This window comes from Nelumbo lutea, chromosome 6, assembly GCF_056320005.1.
Source record: "Nelumbo lutea isolate HS-2025 chromosome 6, American lotus-T2T, whole genome shotgun sequence".
NCBI lineage: Eukaryota > Viridiplantae > Streptophyta > Magnoliopsida > Proteales > Nelumbonaceae > Nelumbo > Nelumbo lutea.
In genome coordinates this window covers 32,456,499-32,473,458 of record NC_142689.1, presented here as the reverse complement: position 1 = coordinate 32,473,458, position 16,960 = coordinate 32,456,499, and positions in this window count along the sequence as shown.

Genomic DNA, 16,960 nt, shown 5'->3' with positions numbered 1-16,960 from the left:
AGTGAACAACCAATTTTTTTAGTCATTATAAACATAATAAGATGATTGTAGATTAAATCTGAATTCAATCAAAAATGAGGTTTGTTAATTGGATGCAGATGTAGATGCAACTGGATCCAATCCAAATCCAAAAATTCATATTGAACAGAACAAATTGAACCAAAGGATCTGGTTAAACAAACCAATTGGTGGGGTGTTTTTCAAAAGCCATTCGTACCAGTACCAGTTCGGTTATTTTGGTTAACCTAAAAGAAAAACTGACAATCGATATATTTTTAATACATATATATGAATTTATATGCATTATATAAATATATTATATTTATCTATTTATCTATTTATAATGTATTTATAATATATATAATATTTATAGTACATATTTATTTATTTTGGTTCATGCATGGTTTTTCAAGAACTGGTGTATCAATTCGGTTTCAAAAAAGGACTCACAGTTTGGTTAAACCATGATCACGCCTACCATTATATAGCCCCATGAAGCCATAATAATAATAATAATAATAATAATAATAATAATAATAATAATAATAATAACAAAGAAATATAATCTCAGTTTGGAAAGAGTACAAATATAAATATGTACAGTACAAATTGTGTGCATATTTGTATTTATACTTTTCCAAAACTGAGCCTTTGTGTTGTATATATTTTTATTTGTAATCTTGCCAAACTCAACCATAATTTAAAACCAAAGCGTTGACTACACATTGCATTTCAGCGTCTTTTGGTAGAAAATCATTATCAATGACAATCAAAATAATAAAAACAGAAAATGGCTAGCTTACACGGTGTTTTTCATTTTCATTTTCTTAGAGAATAGAGAGCACCAAGTTGTTGGTTAGCGGATAGGACCAGCTGCCAGACACACAAAATGCTGATCTCCATTAAAAATATTGAGAACAAGGCATAAATCAGATGGTTAAAATATAATCATAGGTTCGACCTACAAAACCCGATTGATTGGTTATACGTTTTTCCGGTATCACAGTTGAATCTTTTTTATATATAATAAAATATTATAGATAAAAAGTATGAGAAAACTTATGAAATCATTGCGGTATGATAGCTGAAAGACATCATATTTAAAAACTTATAACCAATCACTTGGTATTCATCAACTATTCTGGTCTTGCTTGCCATCATTAGCAATTTATGTTGGTTGTTTTTATTTGCACAAGTGATAAATAAGGTTTATAATTGATAACATATTTTATCTAAAAGAATGAGATTCAGACCATTAAATATCTTTACAACGACTCTTTTATTTGAATCAAAAAAATAAATTATAAAGATTAATATAAATCCCACATATTTTGAAATGGGTGCTTTATTTGGATAATAGACTTAAACCTCCCCTGAGCTCCTCTCTAATTTATTAGAGGACTTGAACCTCCCTTGTTAGAATAAGATATTGTTCTCATTAACAAAATAAATCAAAAGACCTTTTTATCCTTTACTATTCTTTCAATTTTTAAAGAAAATCACTGAAACTGTACCGAAGGAAACAAGAAGGGATGGTAGATCCCTATAAGAAAACTCCCCTCCTGAAGCATTTTCAAAAAGTTGATTAGCTTCATCATGGAGAAGGTGTTTGAGGTGGTGATGAACTGATGATGGAGATCGGAAGAAAACTCTCCTTTTTCTTCTTACTACTATGTTTTGCCGTGTGTTAGTCTCATTTTTAATTCATCCTACCATTGTATTCCTTAAAATTTGAACTTATCACAAGAGTGAAGATTTGATCAATGACGCTCGTTCTCTCAAACTACTTATCACAAGAAAACTCTCCTTTTGCTTCTTACTATTATGTTTTGCCGTGTTGGTCTCATTTTTAATTAATCCTCCCATTGGATTCCTGAAAATCTGAACTTATCACAAGAGTGAAGATTGGATCGATGACGCTCGTTCTCTCAAACTAGAGTTTTTAAAATTTTTAGTATGAAACCGAAGGCGACAATCCATTTCCAATTATTCAAGATAGTGAAGAGATTCAAACTCTATTAGTCTTGTCTTTTGTACTTGCCAAACAATCAATAATTTGTTGTTTAACTCTAATTGATAGGATGAAGATCTTAGAAGCATTTTAGAGAAACAATTATTTTGAAAAGTATTTCATGTTTGGGATGATTTTTTCATCTTTTGTACAATTTCCAAAATATTGAATTTCTTGCTGCCTGGTAATGCATATTTATTAGGGCATTAGCTTCATTTAACTTGGAGCAATATTGGTTTGAAAATGTCAATTGTTGTTTGGTAAAAAGAATGAACCAAATAACTTCTTATTGGACCATAGCAAAATTCAAAGCAACTAAAGGCCATGTTACCCATGATTAATCTTCTCGATCATATGACAAATGAGAAGGAAAACGGAACCTATAGGATGAAGCCTGCAATTTACTTTTTCTGAGAGAAATAGAGAGAAAAAAAAAGGAGACGAAAACCCCAACAAAACAACTCATTAAGAATCTTTTTTGATAGAAACTCATTAAGAATCTTGGAATCAAAGAGTGGCACAATTTCTAATATAAAAAATAACACTTTGATAAGCCGTAAAACACAAGGAAAAGGCATGGATGTTGTTTTAAAAAAAAAAAAAATCACTCATGAATGGATGTTGATCTTGACGGATTATTAACAAAAGGGAGTTCTTTGCCTAAATATGTCAATAAACAAGGGAGGTCTTAATCCATTTTGAAAAGAGATGGGAGGTTTCAATATTTAGGAGAAACATTAAGGGAGGTTTAAGTCTATTACCCTTTTTTCCAATAAGTAGCCATATGTCTTAAGTTAGCAAATTTTTAGAATGGAGTTAATTGTCATTACCTTTTTAAGAGTGGACCATGTCTAGTGAAAAAAAAAAAAGCTTCTTCTTGAAAGTGAAAAGAACAATTTTTAGACGGTTTTTCCTAAAAAGATAGGGTGTCAGTTGTCAAAAGTATAAGCCCTCTAGTCTAGGGGTTCAACTTGGGTGGGCCCAACCTAAGACCAGACTAACCCGACTTGCAATTTTGTACAACTTGGGCCTGGGCCTTCCCATTTTTCAAGCCAGTCACAGTTAGACCTGTTCATGGGTCGGGCTCAGGCCGGGCTTTTACTCATCATTAATGGAAATATGCTAGGCACGAGCCCGGCCCTGATAAAAAGCCTGAAGCCTGAAGCCTGAGCTCGAGCCCGAAGCCTGACCTAATAAAAAAAATTACAATTTTCCCTATTCAAATTAGAATTAAAAATTCAAATGATTTTTTTTCCTATTTAAATGAACAATGAGCCTACAAGTTGGTTTTTTTCCCTTTTTTTACGTTTTAAAATACATTTTTACATTCTTAAATCAAAAAAATTATTCAAATGGACATAATCACATAACCCATTTTAAGTCTAATTTTAGGTTGGGCCAGGCCGGGCTATTTTGACAAAACCCGAGCCCGACTCAAATTTATTGCGGGCTAGCCCGTTGGGCCACCCGACCCATGAACATGTCTAATCACAGTCCAAACCCTTGAATAACCCAAGACTGGACTGAATATGTGTGTGTTTTCCAAGAAGGCGAAGAAGAAGAGAATAAAATAGAGAAACAATGTGAGAAAGGCTCAAAAGTGTGCTGGCGATACTAGCCATTATGTTATATATTAGGGCAATCAAAGTACAAAAGATAAAATTACAATAGTATCCTAGTAATTGGCTACTAGAAAATCTCTTCGTTAAGTAGTCGACTACTAGGAACAATATACTGATAGTAATCAACTACTAACAACAGTATAATGATAATAGTTGACTAAGGACAATATACTAATAGTAGTCAACTACTAAGGCCTGAGACTACAAACTAGGTCTCACAACACTCCCCCTCAAGATGAGCATAGATATCTTTTATACCCAACTTGTATAAAAGTTCCATAAATTTTGTCTTGGTGAAACCCTTGGTAAGAACATTAGCTAGTTGTCTTGTAGATGTCATCTAAGAGATGCTAAGGTCCCTAGAAACAATTCTTTCTCGCACAAAGTGTTTATCGATCTCAATATGTTTTGTTCTATCATGCTAGATTGGGTTGTTAGCAATGTTTATCGCAATATGATTATCACAATACATTTTTAGATGCCTAGTTACTTCTATTTCCAATTCCTTTAGAAGAATTTGAAGCCAAATTAGTTCAGCAACTCTATGGGCCATAGTCTAATACTCAACATTGGTAGTTAGTCTTACAACAACTATTTGTTTCTTGCTCCTCCAAGTGAGTAGATTGCCACCTAAGAAGGTACAATGTCCAAATGCAGACTTTCTATCCCCATGAGAACTTGCCTGATCGACATCAATATAGGCTTTTACATCTATTTTGTCACATTTCTTAAACAGTAATCCCTTCCCAAGACATATCATTAAGTATCTCAAGATCTTTTTTACTGCCTAACTTGTGGAATATGCATAAATTGGTTGACTACATGAAATGCATATGAAATATCGGGTCTTATGAAAGATAAGTAAAGCAATTTCCAATTAATTTCTTACATCTTTCTTTGTCAAGATAAAATTCTCCATCATCCTCCTGCAACCCACAATTTTGCTCTATAGGAGTGTCTGCTGGTTTGACTCTTAGCTTCTTTGTCTCTTTTAGAAGGTTCAATTCATGCTTGTAGATGTATATTTCCTCTCTAAATCTAGTGGACCCATATCTTTGATTTCAATCTTTGAGGCTAAGAAGCGTTTCAACTTTTGAATTGCATTCGAATAATCTCCCGTAATAACCATATTATCAACATAAACAATCAATGCTATTAGTTTTCCTTCATTTTTTTCATAGAACAATGCGTGATCAATACTACTCTGCTTGTACCTAACAACCTTCATTGCTTTGCATAATCTTTCAAACTAATCCCTTGGAGATTGTTTGAGGCCATATAAGGTCCTCCTTAACTTGCATACCTCTCCTCTCATGTCATAGTCTGGAGGAGGGTCCATATAGATTTCTTCTTGTAGATCTCTATTTAAGAAAGCATTCTTAACATCTACTAATATAGTTCTTAAGAAAAATTTGCTGCAATAGAGAGTAACACATGTATAGTATTCAATTTTGTAACTAGAGCAAATGTTTCCTTATAATTAATCCATTCCCTTTAGGTGAATCCTTTTGCAACTATTTTGGTTTTATACCTCTTGATGGAACCATCAACCTTGTGTTTGGTTGTATATACCCACTTGTACCCTATAGTGTTTTTCTTGACTGGTAGATCCACTAGCTCTCAAGTGTTAGCTTTCAACAAGGCTTTTATTTCCTCATCCATAGTTTCTATCCATTTGGGATTAGCAATAACTTTTGAGTACCTGGAAGGGGTATAGATAGAGGACAAGGCCAACAAAAACAGTAATAAGTAGGAGATAAATGAGAATATGAAGAAAATCTATTAATAGGATGAATAGTGCATGAATGTACCGATTTCCACAAGGCAATAAGAAGATTTGAATTAGAACTAGAGGAAGTAATGGGAGGAGCAATACCTTGGTCAGAATATGAAGTTCCCGATTGGTCGTAGTCATTCACTTGTAGGTGTCTCTTTCTCTCCCTTTGATAAACACTTCAAGGTCATCATTAAGATTAGGACAAAGAATAGTACCACAAGGAGGATTTTCATCACTTGTAGTCTCCACTGGACAAGAGGAAGAAGATTCAACATGAGAAGGGTCTGAAAAAGAAGTAGGAGATGAGACAAAAAGGGTTATCCTCTGATGAAGTCTCTTTCACTCACTAGTCTCCCCCTGAAGAGGATTCCGGGGAGGCTCAAAGAAGGATTGCGACTCACAAAAGGTGACATCCTTGGTGATGAATTTCCTTCTAGTAGTTGGATCAAGGCATTTGTATCCTTTTTGTGAAGGAGAATAACCCAATATTACCCTACAAATTGCCTTTGGATCCAACTTTTCTTGTTTAGGATTATTAATATGAATAAAACATATACAACCAAAAACCTTAAGAGGCAAAGAGCATGACTTGCTCTGGGCACATAATAGAAAAAAAAGGAGTTCTCATCCCCAAAACCTTGGATGGCATTTGGTTGACAAGATAAGAGGTTGTCATAACAACATGAGACCAAAACTTCTTTGGGACCTTGCTTTGAATCATTAAAGCACAAGTAGTCTTAATTAACTATCTATTCTTCCTTTTTGTAACTCTATTTTGTTGTGACATGTAAGTATATGATGACTGATGTAAAGTCTCTTCATCTTTGAAGAACACATCTAGAGAACTCTTTAAGTTTTAGTAGACTTGAATTACCACATACTAGCCAACAATTGTTGCCGGTATTTTAAATACTTTACATACTTGTGGAATTGAAAATAAAGTTTTTTCTATTAATTTCGATAGTGCTACTAATAACGATTCAACAATAAATATTTTAAAATCTCAATTAAAACCATGTTAAATGGTGAATTATTTAATATTAAATGTGCATGTCACATCTTAAATTTATGTGTTCGAGATGCTTTAAATATTATTTTTCATGATATTTCTAAAATTAGAAATTGTATTATATATATTTAAAGTTTTGAAACAATAATTTAAACATTTATGTCAAAAATATGGTTTAAAATATAGTTTTTTTGTATCAAATGTCTAACAAAGGTGAAATTCCATCTATTCTATATTAGAAAATTGTATTTCGTACAAATATATTCTTACTAATTTTTATAATGAAAAAATGCCACATGATTTTATAATTGATAATGACTAGGAAATAACAATTTGTATAAAAGTTTTTTTTTACAAATTTTTTATGATGTAACTCATGAATTTCTAGGTGTTTATTATTGACTTCTTGTATTTTAGTTGACCATTTATTTATGATTAGTGAATATTTTGCAAAATATAGAAGTATTAAATTTTCATAATATTATTGAAATATTGGAAGTGAAATTTAAAAAATATTTCTCCTCTATATTATTTAGCTACAATATTAGATCCTAGTATTACGAAAGATGGTTTAAATGTTTTACTTGAATCTTATTATGAAAATATGAATACTAATATTAGAAATAAAAAGAGAAAATTAATAATTTATTATTTTAAATGTATAGTGATGGAGCGCGATCCGGCTAGTCTTAGCTGTCCGCTGCCTTGCTTCTGAATTCGGGGTAGCAGGGAACCTGAAACGAAAGAGATGGGAAAGCTCCGGGGGGAACCCGGTGTAGAGGCTCCGAAGCTCAAGTTAGAATCCTTCAAAAGCAAGGTAATACCAGAGAGCGCAAAGTTTGCATACCTCCGTTGTCAGGGGGCAGGGGGCTCTTATAGTCACTTCGTGTACTCGTCCCGAGGCCCTTGTCAGATCGGGTATGATTACCCTTGCGCTTGTCAACTCGGCCGTCGTCCCTTCTGCTGAGACAGAACCGTCACTGCCTAACCGTCTAACCGAAGATGGCGGCGTCAGTGGCGGTGGCAGGTGGCCGTTTAGAGTGCTGTTGCCAAACGTCAGATCCCAAGTCAGTCAGGCGAGGCGCCCTCGGGCATAGACTTCCCTGGTGTCAGGCATGGTACGACTTGTTTGGCTTTGGCGCCCACAAGATGATGCGAAGTGCTGAGCGAGGTGGTCTTGAGCTCGAAGTCTACCCCGAGCTGTTACAAGGTGGCAGTTCTGCGAAGTCTATCCCGAGCTGTTACAAGGTGGCAGTTCGGCGAAGTCTATCCCGAGCTATTACAAGGTGGCAGTTCGGTGAAGTCTATCCCGAGCTGTTACAAGGTGGCAGTTCGGCGAAGTCTATCCCGAACTGTTACAAGGTGGCAGTTCGGCGAAGTGTGTCCCGAGCTGTTACAAGGTGGTAGTTCGGCGAAGTCTATCCCGAGCTGTTACAAGGTGGCAGTTCGGCGAAGTCTATCCCGAACTGTTACAAGGTGGCAGTTCGGCGAAGTGTGTCCCCTTCCCGCCTAGGCTTGGCCCCTTTTGCCGAGCTGTCGTTGCTGCCACGTGTCTCATAATAAAGAGGTCGGGCCAAATCTTCCTTCATCAATTGCCCCCCACTCCTTGCGCCGAGGGCCTTGCAATGGTGCGGGAAGTTTTCACAAGGTGGTTGTAGATTTGTCCCATCCTTCAAACCTTCACTGTATGAGACGCTTTTGCTAGGGTTTTTTCGGTTTTCGAGAAGGCTGGAAACGTGCTTACTCAAGAACGCTGGTGGTTGTGACTGTGCGTTTTAAATTTCAAACCAACTCGCGCCGCTGGGACGTGACAGCGGGTCATTTCAAAAAGGCACGCCACTGCTGTACGTGCACCGTCGATTATCAGGGAGACGTGCGGCGCGTTAGATTCGAAAAGATGCGTGTCGAAGCGACGTCGGTTTCAAAAAGACGTGCTGACATTTCGCTTTTTCTGGAAAGACGTGCGCCAATCACGTCTCGACTTTAAGGGTTGTGCGGTCGGTAAGAACGTGGGCCGTCGGATCGTCTTCAGTCTGCACGGTCGATTCTTGGTAACTGTAGCTATAAATAGTGGGGGACCCCGGCTGGTTTGTCACTTCTGCGGTTTGTCTACCTAGTTCGCGTCCAACTTTCCAACTCGCGTCTAAGTCTCTTCCAGCTCGCGTCAAGGCTGGTTATAGTCTTCACGGTTCTTTGGCTTGTTCTTCAAACTTTCCGGTGAGTACTTTCTTGAATCTATCTTTCCCCCAATGTCTAGCTTTGATAGCTCAGACGATTCTTCGAGTAGGGCCGACGTAGGTTCCACCAACCGAGCCGTGTCACCAGACTGCCTCAGTGATCCTGAGGTGGAGCTTGAAGACTATGAACCAGTGGGCCGAGTTGCTTCGGGCAGTGTGGCATCTACCTCCCGCCGAGGTCGGATGCTAGACAGGTTTGGTCCTTCGACCATGACGCCTGAGGGGCTTCAATCCATACTTCTGTCCTACAATCTTCCTGGGGGGTACACATACTTCATTCCTTCGGGTAGCTTTCCTTGGGAACACGGTCCCGACGAGATCGTGATTTTCCGAGAGCAACTCGCTGCAGGGTTGCGACTTCCTTTCCATCCCCTTCTCGTCGAACTCGTTCTGCAGGTGTGATGGATGCGGAGAGAACTCGCGGCGGGCGTTTGTTCCAAGGTATGAAGAGGAGGAAGCGGGTTGCCAAGCGAACTCGTAACGAGCTGCCCCTGGATGAGGAGCCCCAAGCCCCAGACCATACGCCAGAGGATCTGCCCAGGGAGCCCGAAGTGACTCCACCGGTGCACGAGACTGCCGGGGCGCCTTTCGCTGAGACCACTCATACGGGCGCTCCTGCGTACTCAAGTGCTCCTCACTCCGGGTCTGCTCATACGCAGGCTGGGCCCTCAGGCTCGGGAGCTCAAGGGGAGTTTAGGAGCATGTTGATGCCGAACTACGCTCTTCAAAAGAGTAGGGACGCTACTTTCCCCGAGGAGGTCACGGCGTGGACCGATCTTCCCTTGAATCAGGTCGCTTGCCGCGCCGTAACACATGCCATGGTGGTAAGTAAGATTTTGTCTTATTTAATTCCGTTGCTTCTGTTGTTTTTTTGCTCACTTGTTTCTTTTGGTAGGTGAATTTCATGCCTTGGCGGCCCAAGTGGAGAGGAGCTCGCGATAGGCGCGAGCTGCTGAGGCTGCTGCTCATGCTGCTGAAGAAGCCTTCCGTGCTGCAGAGGCAAATACCCGGGCTGCTGAGGCGGTTGCTTATGCTACTGAAAAGACTGCTCGAGTGGCGATGGCCAGACAGGCGAGGTCTCAGCGTGACGCCGAAGCCATGGGGGTAGTTGTCAAGCACATGGCGGACTTGAAGTTGGATTTGCAGCATCAAGTCAAGTATCTTCAGGAGGACATTAGGGAGAGAACACAGATTTTTTCCCAAGGCATTGAAGACGCCAAAAAGAAGGCAGTTGAAGACTACATTGCCTCCCCGCGTTTTGACGATCTGATGGTGGACTCTTACAGGAGGGGGTTCAAGTTGAGCCGGTGAATGATCCGGAATACATACCCGGACCTCGATGTAAGTGCCATAACCACTTCACGCATAACTCAGGAGATGGCCAATGCTGCCGATGGCGAGCCGGACTCTGAAGGAGAGGCAGGGCCTTCGGGTGTTGTTGAAGTGCCTTCCGATGGTGAAGAAGTGGCTCCGGGCATGTAAAATTTTTTTTTTGCCAGTGTATTGTTTCTTGCAATGGAGTCTTTTTCCCCTTGCTCATTTTCCCCGAGTTGTTTCTTTGCCGGGTTTTTAAATTTGCGTGGCCTTTTATGCCGCGAACTGATTTTTGCCGAGCTGATAATGTGCTGAAGTTCCTCGGCTTCGTCCACTTCGCTAGGTGGTTTATAGGTAGTATCGCCTCAAGTTCACGATGTTCCACGTTCGGGGTACTCGTTTGCCTTCCAAGGTTTCGAGTTCGTATGCGCCCCCGAGCGCTGTTTTTACTTTATAGGGCCCTTCCCAATTAGGTCCAAGCTTGCCGACGCCGGGTTCGGGCACCATAATCTTCCGGAGGACCAGGTCGCCGACTCGGAAGCTTTGTCGCTTTACTCTGCTATTGTAGTAGCGAGCTACCTGCTGCTGGTATGCCGTTGTTCGGATGTGCGCGAGGTCCCTTACCTCGTCCAGTAGGTCGAGGTTGGTGCGTAACTCGTCTCCGTTCGTCCGATCGTCGTATGTTTCTAATCGCAACGTTGGTATTTCGATTTCCGTCGGGATCACCGCTTCAGTGCCGTAGGTGAGGTTGAAGGGGGTTTCTCCCGCGGCTGCTTTTTCGGTCGTTCGGTGAGCCCATAAGACACTTGGTAGCTCTTCGGCCCACAATCCCTTAGCTCGATCCAGACGCGCTTTCAGTCCGCGCAGGATGGCTCTGTTCATTACTTTCGTCTGACCGTTTGCCTGTGGGTGCGCGACTGACGTGAAATTTTGCCGAATCCCCATGTCCTGGCACCACTCTTGGAACTTGATATCCTCAAACTGTTTGCCATTGTCGGAAATTAGAACCCGAGGTAATCCGAACCGACATACTATGTTCTTCCAAAATAAGTTTTGTATGTTTCGGGCCGTAACAGTTGCCAGAGGTTCGGCTTCTATCCACTTCGTAAAATAATCCACCGCAACAACTAAGAATTTTCTTCCGCCTGTTGCTGGTGGGAATGGCCCAAGGAGGTCGATGCCCCATTGTGCAAAGGGCCACGGGCTGGCGAGGTATTTGAGGTCGGAGGCAGGTTGATGGTGGATGTTAGCGTGCTTCTGACACTTGTCACATTTTCTGACGAGCTCGATAGCTTCTGCCTTCATCGTTGGCCAGTAGTATCCTTGTTGAAGTGCCTTTTGGGCGAGTGCTCTGCCCCCCAAGTGTCCGCCGCACAGGCCTTAATGAGTGTCATGGAGCACAAACTCGGCTTCGGTAGGTCGCAGGCACCGCAAATAGGGGAGCGTGTACGACCGTCGGTATAACCGTTCGTTTATTATGACATATTTGGCCGCCTGGCGCTGCACCCTCTTGGCGGCATTGAGTTCTACAGGGAGGGTTCCGTCTATCAGGAAGCTTGCGAGTGGATCGATCCAGCTCGGCTCTGCTTCTAAGATGGGAGCGATCTCCTCTGTCCCCCCGAGAATACTAGGCCGAGGTAAGTCCTCTATGTACACAGTTCTCATATTGTTGTGACTCGTGCTGGCTAACCGGGACAGGGCGTCGGCCTCAGTGTTTTCTGACCTTGGGATTTGCCTGATGATGTGTGACCGGAAGTTGAGCAGGGCTTCTTTTACTTTGGCCAAATATGCGATCATGGAAAGATCGCGTGCTTCGTATTCGCCGGTAACTTGGTTTACCACGAGCTGAGAATCGCTGCAGATGACCAAGTGTTTTGCCTTAACCTTTCACGCTAGGTCCAGCCCGGCAATTAGCGCTTCGTACTCTGCCTCGTTGTTGGATGCCGCGAACTCAAAGCGTAGCGCGTACTCTACTTTTGTGCCGCTTGGGCCGCACAAGACTATTCCAGCTCCGCTGCCTTGCCGGTTCGAGGAACCATCCACGTGAAGGATCCAGGGCTCCTCATCCCAATTCTCTCTTCGCCTGATCAGGAGAGAGGCCACACTGGGTGCTACTTCACGGGGTTCGAACTGTATGGACTCAGGAGCTCCGGGTTCGCAGCAAATGGGGACCTCGGGCTTGACCTGTGGAGCTTCATGGCTGAAAGTGCACTCAGCGATAAAATCTGCCAAAGCTTGGGCCTTGATAGCGGTTCTCGGTTTGTACTGGAGGTCGTACTCGCTGAGTTCGATGGCCCATTTCGTCAGTCGACCGGAGACTTCGGGTTTGAGTAAAACTTGTCTAAGAGGTTTGTCAGTTAGGACGATGACGGTGTGAGCCTGGAAGTACGGGCGGAGTTTTTGAGTTGCTATTACCAGGGCGTATGCTAGTTTTTCTATCTCCGGGTACCTTGCCTCTGCTCCCTGCAAAATTTTACTGACATAATATATGGGTCGTTGGACTCGATCTGTTTCCTTTATTAGTACTGAACTGACCGCCTCGTCGCTCGCCGAGAGGTACAGTTGTAAGACCTCGCCCATCTCGGGCCGGGCTAAGGTTGGTATACTAGCGAGGTAACCTTTTAGTTCGTCGAACGCGAACTGGCAGTCCTGGGTCCATTCGAACCCTTTGCCTTTGACTGCCTTGAAGAAGGGTAGGCAGTGGTCTGCTGATTTGGACAAGAAGCGGCTTAGAGCGGCTATGCGGCCGTTTAGCCTCTGAATCTCTTTTACTTTCCGAGGTGGTTTCATATCTAGAATGGCTTTTATTTTGTCCGGGTTGGCCTCAATACCGCGCCGATTGACAATGTAGCCTAGGAACTTGCCCGAGGTGACACCGAAGACACACTTGTTGGGATTCAACTTCATGCTAAAGTGACGCAGGATTTGGAAAACAGAATCTAAGTCTTGTATTAACTCTTGTGAAAACTGAGTCTTGACGACCATGTCGTCTACATAGCATTCTATCTTCGTACCAATCAGGGGCCGAAATAGCTTATTTACAAGTCTTTGGAAAGTTGCCCCGGCGTTTTTTAGTCCGAAGGGCATGACTTTGTAGCAATACAGGTCGAACTCGGTTATGAAGCTGGTTTTTTCCTCATCGGATGGGTCCATCCTAACTTGGTTGTAGCCCGAGTAGGCGTCCAGGAAGCTTAGCAACTCGTTTCCCGAGGTCGCGTCCACTAGGCGGTCAATTCTGGGGAGGGGGAAGCAATCTTTCGAGCAGGCTCGGTTCAGGTCGGTATAGTCGACGCACATGCGCCACTTGCCGCTTGCCTTTTTTACCAACACCGGGTTGGCCACCCAGCTCGGGTAGTAGACTTCCCTTATGAAGTTTGTTGCGAGGAGCTTCTCAACCTCCTCGTCGACCGCTCTCCAGCGTTCTGGGGCTAAGTTGCGTTTCTTCTGTCTAACGGGTCTAACTACAAGGTGAGTATTAAGTTTGTGAGTTATCAGTCTGGGGCTAATGCCGGGCATGTCGGCCGCGGACCAAGCAAAAATATCTAAATTTTGAAGTAAAAAACTTACCAGTTCGGCTCGTAGGGGGTCTTCGATGGAAGCTCCGATGCTTAGTGTGCGAGCTGGGTCCGTAGCTGAAGTCTGGATTGCGACTGTTTCCTCCGTGGGTGAAGCTCGCTCCGCCGGCCACTCCAGCTCGAGGTTGTCGGCCGCCTTGGTTTTTCCCTTTAGGGCGGCAACGTAGCACTTGCGGGACTTGAGCTGGTCGCCCCGCGCTACCCCTATACCGAAGTCTGTAGGGAACTTCATGGCCAAATAGTAGGTGGAGACCGCCGCCCGTAGGACATGCGTGATCGGCCGCCCTATTATGGCATTGTATAGGGAGGGGGTCGCGACTACCAGGAAATCATGGTTGAGTCTGACCGCACAAGGCCATGTGCCGATTTCCACAGGGACAGTTATTTTCCCGAGGGGCGTAACTTCCTCTCCGCTGAAACCTACCAGGGGAGTGTTCGCGGGCTTCAGCTCGCTCCTCTTTAACTGCAGCTGGTGAAATGCCGATTTGAAGAGGATGTCCGCTGAGCTGCCCGAGTCCACGAGTACGCGCCTGACCTCGAAATCGCTGATCCTTAGCTTAATGACAAGCGCGTCATCATGGGGGTAGTGGACTCCTCGCGCGTCGTCCTCCGTGAAAAAGATTGGCTCTTCGGTTTTTGGCCTCTTTGGGGTGTTCCTTTCTTCGAGGGCCGCTTCGCGAACTGAAGTCCGGGCTGCTGCCGAGGTACACCCCGCTACCACGGATCCTCCCACTATTACATGGATGGTTCCCCGAACTGGCCTCTCTTCCGGAGGCTGCTTTTGCAATGGTTCGACAGGTCTGTTGCTAGACTCGGGTGCATCCTTTTCTTGCTCCCCTTGCCGACCTGCTTTATTGTTATTGTTGTGCTGTACAAAATTTCTCAAGTATCCGCGACGGATGAGTCCCTCTATCTCGTCCCGGAGGTTATTACACTGTTCGGTGCTATGACCATGGTCTCTATGGAAACTACAATACAAATTCTTGTTTCTATCGTTCGGATTTCCCTTCAGGCGAGGTGGCCACTTAACGTACGGAGCGTCTTTGATCGTCATTAAGATCTCTGTCCGCCTCGTGTTCAACGGCGTGTAGTCCATCCGAACTGCTAAGGGGGCCTGGAAGGACTGGTTCGGCTTTGGCTCCCGGGTCAGGTTTTTTCTACTCACCGGATTGGAGAGCTCGCCTTCTCTCTTTCTTTTCTCGTTCCCGCCTTCGGTTTGTTGGTTGATCTATTCCTCAGTCCTCATGAACTTATTTGCGAGTTTGAGGAATTCGGCCACGGTCGCGGGCTGGTTGGCCACCATGTGCCATTTGAACTCTTTGTGCGTCACCCCTCTTTTGGCCGCCGCGAGCTGCACTACGGGGTCCAACCGCGGTATTTGCAAGCATGCCTCATTGAACCGCTTGATGTAGCCCCGAATAGATTCTCCTTCTCTTTGGACCACTCCGAAGATGCTTTCCTCTGTTCTAGGGCACCGTCGGCTGGTGACGAAGTGTGTGGTGAAGACTTGCACGAACTGGGCCCAGCACTTTATCGACCCGGGGGCCAGGTTCCTGTACCAAGTGCGGGCTACCCCCCTGAGGGTGGTGGTAAAGGCCACGCACATGCACGATTCGCTGGCCCTGGCGAGGTGCATTTGTGACTGAAAGGCATCAACGTGGTCGTTGGGGTCGAAGGACCTGTCGTACTTGTCCAGAGGTGGGAGTTTGAAGTCTCTGGGTAAGGGGACCGTCAGGAGTTCCGATGCGAGGGGGGAAGGAACGGAGAGAGCCGGGGTAGCCCCTACCTCGTCCAAGCTCGTGGCTTTGCCTCTGAGTTCCGACAAGGCGCGGGTGGTGGTTTGGCGACTTCGCCGTTGAGCGGGCCTTGTGCTGGCGCTGCTGGCCTCCGTGTTACCGAGCTCGATGGGCCTGAAATGCTGGTAGTCCGCCGCCAGGGCGCTGAATCGATTTTCGGTGAGCGGGAGCTCGGGCTTGGAGCGCTGGGATGCCGACCTCGCGGGCGAGGTTCCTGACCCACCCGCGGGTTGCGAGGCGGGGATGACATTTTTCTCTCTTCGGCTTGGGGACGAGGCCTGGCTGTTGGGGTGGTTTTGGGGCCGGGAGGCCTTCGCCTGGCGGGGGCGCCCATCCTACGGGGAGGCCTTGACCGGCCTCGGAGCGGGGTGACGAGGTGGAAGTAGTGGTTGGTTCAGTGGCAGTTGGTGGAACTGCTGTTGGTAGTGATACTGGGAGATGTTGTGCAGCACTTGGTGCTGGTGAAGCTGGTGTTGCTGGAACTGTTGCATTTGGGCTTGCATTGCCCACATGCACTGCATCAGGTCCTCCAATCGGTCTTGGCTAGCTGCCAGGGGGATGGCATTTGGTTCAGTGAAAGTTGTCTCAATGGGGAGAGGAAAGGGGACGTTTGTGGTAGGAGGGTTTACGGGTGCCACTGCTTGTGGCGTGTTCAGGATGGGGATCCCATCTGCCGAAAGGGGGATGGTGAACTGTCCAACGCACACTACGGGGACCTGAAGTTGCTCCCCGGTGGCGTTTGCCTCCGTGCCGCGTCCGGTGTTGCTGGAGGAGGCCATGAGTGTTGGGTTTTTTGAAGAAGAAAGGGGGTATCGAAGTTTGGAGGGAGGCTTTTTGAAGCGTGTTTCCTACAGACGGCGCCAATTGATGGAGCGCGATCCGGTTAGTCTTAGCTATCCGTTGCCTTGCTTCTGAATTCGGGGTAGCAGGGAACCTGAAACGGAAGAGATGGGAAAGCTTCGGGGGGAACCCGATGTAGAGGCTCCGAAGCTCAAGTTAGAATCCTTCAAAAGCAAGGTAATACCAGATAGCGCAAAGTTTGCATACCTCCGTTGTCGGGGGGCAGGGGGCTCTTATAGTCACTTCGTGTACTCGTCTCGAGGCCCTTGTCAGATCGAGTATGATTACCCTTGCGCTTGTCAACTCGGCCGCCGTCCCTTCTGCTGAGACAGAACCATCACTGCCTAACCGTCTAACCGGAGATGGCGGCGTCAGTGGCGGTGGCAGGTGGCCGTTTAGAGTGCTGCTGCCAAACGTCAGATCCCAAGTCAGTCAGGCGAGGTGCCCTCGGGCACGGACTTCCCTGGTGTCAGGCATGGTACGACTTGTTTGGCTTTGGCGTCCACAAGATGATGCGAAGTGCTGAGCGAGGCGGTCTTGAGCTCGAAGTCTACCCCGAGCTGTTACAAGGTGGCAGTTCGGCAAAGTCTATCCCGAGCTGTTACAAGGTGGTAGTTCGGCGAAGTCTATCCCGAGCTGTTACAAGGTGGCAGTTTGGCGAAGTCTATCCCAAACTGTTACAAGGTGGCAATTCGGCGAAGTGTGTCCCGAGCTGTTACAAGGTGGCAGTTCGGTGAAGTCTATCCCGAGCTGTTACAAGGTGGCAGTTCGGCGAAGTC